Raw genomic sequence first — 8,603 nt, 5'->3', positions numbered from 1 at the left:
AGAATACAAGATAAATTATTTCATCACAGGTGGCTTACTAAGGAGTTTCTGGGTTACTGATTTGTGTAATCAAGTCACTGAGACATACTGAAGTTTAGTGTGCCTGTACTGTACCTATACATATTGTATGGGCCTCTATGATTGATTTGTGTGCTGGCTTCATGAGAAAGTTTTGGGCTGGACCTGTAGTTGCGGTTTTGCTGGGAATTATGTACCTAAGTAAAAGTTAGCCCATGATAGTCTTTTTGGGATTGGGTTTGAGGGTCTGATCTTTTGGTGATGTTTTCAGGAATTAGGGTACAGGTGTTTTGCTCTTGCATTATTTCTTTTTAGACTAGCGGAAATAATAATCATGTCAATTCATAGGTACGGGCATTGATGAAAGAAGTCATGCAAGGGGGATAGAGTGGGCAGTCACATCTCACCAAGGACCACTCTGTGGTCTCCCCAGCTACCACATGTGACTCTGTCACGGCATCGTGGTCTGATGGCCCCTGGATGAATGTGATGACCTCATCTAGTTCTAAAATCCTTAGAATATAGAATGTCACAGCTGAATGGAACCTTGAAGATCATCTCCAATGGTTCTAAACCTCAGATTCATTCACTTAGTTTTTGTTTTTCTAATACAGTGATTGCAAACCTTTTAGAGACCAACTGCCCAAACTGTGCTGTCCCCCTACCCCTAAACCTTACTCCAGACAGAGAAGGGAGGAAGTGCTCCCATTGGGCTGCTGAGCAGAGGGACAGGTGAAGTTAGAAATGCCCTCAGGTGGATAGGGGAAAGGGAGCAGCCCATCCCAGCTTTCTAGTAATGAACTCTGGTGAACTTTGTGCTGGGGTTACAGCATGCATGCCCACAGAGAGGACTCTGAGTGTCCCCTCTGTCAAATTTACCATAGATTTGCCACCACAGTTCTAGTATTTTGATCATTGTATTTCAGTATACTTGGTTTCCTTTCCATTTATTTTCTTTTATGCATTTAAAAACATGATTCTGAGAAGGGGTACATAGGCTTCAAATTGGCAAAAAGGTTTGTGACCAAAAAAAAAAAAGGTTGAAAGCCCCTGATTTACAAAGAAAAATTTTTAGCAGTTATTTATGTGGTAGAAAAGAACTAGAAACTAAGGGAATACCTCATCAACTGGTGAATGGCTAAACAAATTATGTTATATGAATGTGATGGAATACTGTTATATTGTAAGAAATGATGAAGGGAATTGTTTCAGAGAAACATGGGAAGATTTTTATGTAGCTTAGAGTTGGAAAAATGCAGGACTTAAGAAGAGAAATGAGGAATTTGGTTTGGTCCAAGTATAGAGGGTATAAAGAACAATGATGCTGAAATCAGATGGCAAAAGTGGTGGGTGGAGAGCCTTGAATTCCAGACTAAGGAGCCTTACATTACTCACTACTCAACTCTGCACAAAACAAACTGGTTAAGTCCTAATAGGTGTGGAATATGGTCCATAACTGAGAGGTTCATCTACTCCCTGGCCTTCAGTGAGGTTCCACAAAGGTCAGCCTTGGCTCTTGAAAGATGGCAGACCAAAGAAAGAGATAAGAACCTTATAACTCAAATTGTATAGCCTAGAAATATTACTCATTCTTGATGCATACTTCTCAAAATGTCTGCCTAAGCATTGTTATACTGGAACCTCATGACTTCTGAGAAAGGGAGATAAGACAGGAAAACCCATATGCATTCCAATCCTCAGTTTGAGTTCTTAGGAATTGTGCAAGACAGTCTGCTTCATGTCTATTTCAAGTCCTATCACAAGTCTCTGACATAGTCCCAAACCAAAAAAAAAAAAAAGTGATTTTTTTTTCCTGTGGAACTTAAAAGTATTTTTTGTAAATATTTTGTTTTCTTCAGAATTTGGTCAGCTCTTGGGTTTGTACCCCCAAAGAAATAATAAGGAAAAAGACTTGTACAATAATATTCATAGCTGCACTCTTTGTGGTGGCAAAAAATTGGAAAATGAGGGGATGCCCTTCAATTGGGGAATGGCTGAACAAATTGTGGTATATGTTGGTGATGGAATACTATTGTGCTCAAAGGAACAATGAACTGGAGGAATTCCATGTGAACTGGAACGACCTCCAGGAATTGATCCAGAGTGAGAAAAGCAGAACCAGGAGAACATTACGCACAGAGACTGATACACTGTGGCACAATCAAATGTAATGGACTTTTCAACTAGCAGTAATGCAATGATCCAGGACAATTCTGAGGGACTTGTGAGAAAGAACACTATCCACATCCAGAGGAAGAACTGAGGGGACAGAAACACAGAAGAAAAACTACTTGATCACATGGGTCGATGGGGATGTGATTGGGGTTTTGATGTTAAAAGATCACTATCCACATCCAGAGAAAGAACTGTGGGAACAGAAATGCATTGGAAAAATATATGCTCAATCAAGTAGTGCAATAGGGATATGATTAGGGTTTTGATATTAAAAGATCACTCTACTGCAAATATGAATAACATAGAAATGGGTTTTGAACAATGATACATGTATAAACCAGTAGAACTTCTTGTTGGCTTTGGGGGGGGAGAAAGTGGGGGGAGGAGGATTATGAATCATGTAACCATGGAAAAATATTCTAAATAAAAATGTAAAAATAATAATTTGGTCAGCTCTGAATTGCAATTTGGGGCTAGGGGTGCAGAAATTATGGGAAATAAGAAGAATAGGGAAATGGCTGATGCAGGACATGGAAGCCATTAGTCTCAGTCTCTTCCATGAACCTAACACTTTCCAAGGTTAAGAACATTATTGCCATGATACATTTCTCTTTCTTCCCTTCTTCCATCCCAGGGACTCCTATCATGGGTGCACTAAGGAATAATAATAAATGAATGAGTATTAATTGTTAATACCTACTAAATGCTAGGAGCTGTTAGGCACTGGGAATCTAGACAAAAATGAAATAGACCTTGCTATCAAGGAGCTAATATTCTATAAGAAAAGACAATATGCACACACAGATCCAAAATAATACAATGTCATTCTGGTGAGAGGGAAGTGATAGGAACTGGGAAGGAAAGATCTCACATAAGCGGTGGTGTTTGAGCTAAGCTTCCGAAAAACCTGAGGATTCTAAGAGGCAGAGATGAGGTAACAAGCATGTGGGTCAGACTGTGCAAAGACATGATGGAAGACAGGATGGTGTGTGTGAGAGAAAGCAAGAAGGTTAGAGTGGCTAGCTTAAGGGGTAGTATTGTATCATGAGACTGGAAAAGTCAAATGGATAGTTTTTTCCAATCTCTCATTTTTTTTTTTGGATCATCACAGCTGTTTCTTTAAGGGAATTAGGGTGTTTATCTTCATTTGACAGAAGAGAAAACTGAGACTCAGAGAAGGAAGTTGTCCAGTGCAGTATGTCTAATAGTGAGAATTAAGGGATAGAAATCAGGATGGCTCTGTGGACAAGTCACTAACTTTTTGCAGGGCATCAATTCCTCACTTGCAAAATTAGGGATTTGTATCAGATGATCTCTAATGTTCCTTTTCAACCTTAAATTCTCTGAATGTTAGAGCCAGCAATGAAATCAGGGCTAGGAAATAGGATGGCTCTAGATCAAGTACCTCTCTTTTTAAAGTTTCCTTTTCTCATTTGAACTTAACAAACATGAACATTTCAACACACAAAGAATGCACAGGGCTCTATATGAAATTATGAATTTCAGTTACATGCAACTTTTTGGAAAGGATATGGAGAGGGAAGGAAGGGGAAGAACTTGGATCACAAAATGTCAGAAAACAAAAATGTTAAAAATTGGAAAAATAAAATAAAGTCTTGGAGGGAAAATTTTAGGTTAAATGTAACTAACATGAAACTGCCAACATCTCCCTGCTTTGCATATGACCCCTTCTGAACTTTTTTCTTAATTTTTCAATTAATAAGCATGGTTTTTCCCTCCCTCTCATTCTCTAATTTAAAAGAAAAAAAGAAGAAAAAGACTCTTGTAAAAAATACATGTAATCAAACAAAATAAATTCCTATGTTGTCCATGTCAAAAAATGTGTCCCGAATCCATGACCTCTTTGTCAAAAGGTGGGTAGTATAGATCATCGCATGCCATGTGGCAACTAGGTGACTCAATGGATAGAAGTGCTGACCCTGGAGGGAGGAGATCTTGAGTTCAACTCTGACCTCAGACACTAGCTGGGAGAACTCGGGCAAGTCACTTAACTCTATTTGCCTCAATTTTCTCATCTGTAAAATGAGCTGGAGAAAGAAATGGTAAAGTACTCCCATATCTTTGCCAAGAAAACCCCAAATTAAGTCACAAAGAATCAGGCATGACTAGCCGATCAATAAAAAAATAAATCATTTCTGCTCTGAAATTGTGGTTAGTTATTGCAGTCATCAGAAATATTACATTTTTCCAAGATAAAGTCAAAATGGCTATGTGATTTAGAAACAAAGGATGATATCATAAATAAGTTAGGGAAGCACAGAATAGTTTACATGTTCAGACCTATAGATAAGGGAAGAATTTATGACCAAAGAAGACACAGAGAACATTATAAGATGTAAAACTTTGACTATATTAAATTAAAAAGCATTTGCACAAACAAAACCAATGCAACCAAGATTAGAAGGAAAACAACAAACTGAGAAAAAAATTATAGCAAGTGTCTCTGACAAAGGCTTTATTTCTCAAATACATAGAGAACTGAGTCAAATGTATAAGATTATAAACCATTCCTCAATTGATAAGGGGACAAAAGACATGAACAGGCAATCCTCAGATGAAGAAATTAAAACTATCTTTAGTTATATGAAAAAATGCTTCAAATTACTATTGATTAAAAATGCAAATTTAAAACAAGTTTTGAGGTAGGTAAATGATAAATATTGGAGGGAAGTGGGATAGTTGGGACACTAACACATTGTTGGTAGAGCTGTTAACTCTACCATATAGATACAACTATTTTTAAGAGCAATTTGGAACCATGCCCAAAGAAGGAACTGATGGAATAAATGCAGATCAAAGCATACCATTTTTCATTTTTTTCCTTCATAAGTTTTTTCTTGTATAAATGAAGTGGATCTTCTTTCACAAGACAAACATGGTTATATATATTGCATAACAGCATATATATAACATATATGTATAATATTGCTCACTATCTTAGGGAGGGGAGAGGGGAAAGAAGAGGGAGAGAACATATATCGCAAAATGTCAGAAAACAATCTACATGTATTTGAGGAAAAAAATGTTATTTTTTAAAATGTAACAACAATAACCAAAACTAGAAACAAAACATTTATTCAGTCACTCTAAAGCCTACCCATTTACATCATTTGACCATCTGTCAATTCGGGAAGGACTCTTAGTCTTACATATTTGAATCAGTTCCTTATATATCTAGTGCTCTTTCCACCATGTAACAATTCCTCATGTTTGGACTACTGACTTCACTGGGTTTTTTTTTAATGAATAAAGTGCTTTGTTAGTGCTAAAATATGATAGAAATATGAGCTATTACATTTCCAATTTTATTATCATTTATTATCAAGCCATATTTTAGAATTATTTAAAACTTACCAAGCACTTTCTTCACATCCAGCCAGTGAGGTGAGCAGTATATTAACATCATTGTGTCTCAGTGTTGGGAGAGACCTTAGAGGTGAATCAGAAGGAGAGTCCCTTCTTACAGCATCCCAAATAAGTGGTGCTGGACACAGCCTGGGCTTGAAGACTTCCAATGGGGAGGAGAGGAGCTCTCTACCTTATGGAGCATCCCCCAGCTCACTCTCTCCTTCTGTTTTACCTCAGACAGTTGCCTCCCTTGCCCACCCACTAGGTCCAACTCTAGTTTAATCTATTGATATGTATCATCATCTCTACCTTCACAGTGTCTCCTGTATCTATCCCCTTCTCCCCACCCTCACTGCTGCCATGCTGGACTAGACGCATCATCTTCTGCTGGTTAGCTTCCATGATTTATCTCTGCCCACTCTAATTTGTCCTCCATTCAACTGCCAAAGCAGTTTCTCTAATATGCTAAAATAGTCATGTCATATTCCCCCAACCTCCAACTCAATAAACTTCTGTGGCTCCCTATTGCTTCCAGGAATCAAATATTAAAGCCTCTGTTTGGCATTCAAAGCCTTTTACAACTTGGCTCCCTCCTCCCTTTTCAGTCTTCTTCCACTTCTCTCCCTTCTCCATATTCTATGGTCCAGCTACACTTGCTTTTGTTGCTTCTTATTGTTTCTCACATACTCCATCTCCCCTCTCTTCTAAAAAAAAAAAAAAACTTACCTTCTACCTTATGATCTATACTAAGTATTGGTTCCAAGAGAGAAAGAAAAGTGATAAGGACTAGGCAATGGGGGTGAAGTGACTTGCCCAGGGTCACACAGCTAGGCAGTGTCTAAGGCCAGATATAACCAAAGATCTCTCATCTCCAGGCCTGGATCTCTATCCACTGAGGAATCCAGCTTCTCCATATTGCCTTTTGTAAGGATTGGGTAAAAGGGAATAAGGAAGGGTAGTAGCAGGGAATGAAGGGGGTAAAAGAACAGAAGGAATACAGAGGGCTGGAGAGGTAGAGGAGAGAGAACCACTGGGGCTGAGAGATGATCTTTGTAATTCTCCCTTTTGTTCACACTTCAACCTACCAGAGAGGTACCTCTGAGCTGATGTTAAGGCAAGGATGAACAGGGGCAGTGTCTCAGTGAGTAGGCTCCTGGGGAATAATGGAGTTTACTTCTCTCATGGCTTAACTGGTACTTGACCCCCCAGAAGTCCCACTTGTCTGGCAGTCTGACCGTCCCTGTTGGCTCTTTGTTGTTTAGCCAAGGCTAAATGGCCAGCCTAGCCAACACCTTCTCTTTCTTTGTTCTTCTGATTTGAATCTGACTTCGAGTTTCTTCAAAACAAGGTAGTTTATTAATTCAAGTAACATAAAGGAGGAGATAGGTTTGTGGGAATAGGAGACCCTACAGGTTGTCGTTTCTTTCTTCAGCGGAGACAAATGGCTCAGCTTCAGAGTCTCTTCTCCTTCCTCTAATCACTGTCACTATCCTAAACTAAACATGTGTCAAGTGTCCTTCTTGGGAAGGTCAAAGGATGGGAAGGGTCTTCGTGGTGACCCCGGGAAGTTCACCCTTCAGCAGCAGTTGTTGTTCTTTTCTTCTTTAGTTGATGATCTAAAGATATCAAGAATCTTCTCTCTACAGGGCAAGGGAAATGGAGGCAAGGCTCTGTCACCCCACAGGTTGGGCTCTCGAGCTTGGGTGCTGACTCTCCAGAGTTCACAGGGCCAAGACTCCTTTCTCTGCTTTTTCTCCCACAAGCCTCTTCTCCTGCTCCAACTGCCGCTCCCCCTCCCAGCAACATTCTAAACAATGGTTCCTCAGTTTCAGTTTTCCTTTCCACGCTTATCAATGTCTTCTGGTTTCACTGGTTTTCCTCAAGACTCAGTTCCAAGTCAGCTTTCTGTGGGAAGCTTTTCCTTTCTCCCCTGCCCCTGTCCCCTTTCCACTGACCCTGTCTTCTCTATGAAACCTTCCATTTACACCACAGAGATCTTATCTAGAGTTACTTGCATGTTGTTACTCATATATATATTTTTAAATAATCATGACTTTCTGTCATAGTAACAATTCTAAGACAGAAAGAAAAGGCAAAGGCTAGGCAAACAGGGTTAAATGACCTGTCCACAGCTAAGAAATGTCCAAGGCAAGATTTGAACCCATTGGAATATGAGCTACTTGAGGGCATCGACTGTGTTTTTACACTTCTTTGTGTCCCCAGAGTTTAGCACAGTGCCTGGCATATAGTAAGGGCTTAATTAGTGCTTGATTGTTATGAGAGACACTCAAGTGGTACAATAGACATAGTGCTGGACCAAGAGTTAGGAAGTAAGGGATTCAAATTCAGCCTCAGACACTTAGCATCTTTGTGACCTTGGCAAGTTACTTAAACTCTTTCTGCCAGTGAGATAATATTTGTAAAGAGCTTTGGGGTGACTAGGTGACTTGACAGGTAGAGAGCCAGTCTGGAGATGGAAGGTCCTGAATTCAAATTTGGCTTCTGATACTTCCAAGCCGTATGGCCCTGGGCAAGTCACATAACCCCAATTAACTAGTTCTTATCACTCTTCTGCCTTGGAATTGATATTTAGTATAGATTCTAAGACAGAAGGTAAGAGTTTAGGGGACAAAAAAAGAGCTTTGCAAACTTTGAAGCACTGTATACTCATTATTATTAATATATAAATTCTATATTAATATATTATAATATTATATTATTGTAATGATAAAATATATTATGGTAAAATGACATTATATGATTATATAATGATAAAATATATTAATATGACATATTAATATGTAAAGTACTACATACAAATAATTATTATTAATAGAAAAAGCACCAATTTAAAGTTAGAAGATCTGGGTTATAATCCCTGTACTGCTACTTAGAATCTATGTGACAATGGGCAACTCTTTTTCTCTCAATGGACCTCAGTTTACTCATCTGTAAAAAGAATTGGACTCAATGGTCTTTAAGGTCCTAAATCTTTGATCCCATGGCCTTTGTCAGCCTCAGCTCTTTGTGCCTCTGAAGAT

General features: G+C 38.8%; 1 long non-coding RNA gene across 1 annotated transcript in view; it reads right to left on the bottom strand.

The window, feature by feature from the left end:
* Nucleotides 1-8,226, bottom strand: part of LOC130456416 (uncharacterized) — a 48,701-nt gene extending 40,475 nt beyond the window's left edge. Inside the window, exon 1 of the long non-coding RNA XR_008915231.1 lies at nucleotides 6,648-8,226. This is a non-coding gene — a long non-coding RNA (uncharacterized LOC130456416). The remainder of the gene's footprint in view (nucleotides 1-6,647) is intronic.
* Nucleotides 8,227-8,603: the final 377 nt, after the last annotated feature.

The sequence above is a fragment of the Monodelphis domestica genome, chromosome 1 (assembly GCF_027887165.1).
Source record: "Monodelphis domestica isolate mMonDom1 chromosome 1, mMonDom1.pri, whole genome shotgun sequence".
Classification (NCBI taxonomy): Eukaryota; Metazoa; Chordata; class Mammalia; order Didelphimorphia; family Didelphidae; genus Monodelphis; species Monodelphis domestica.
Note: the sequence above shows the minus strand (reverse complement) of the source record. Positions and strands in the feature narration are given on the sequence as shown.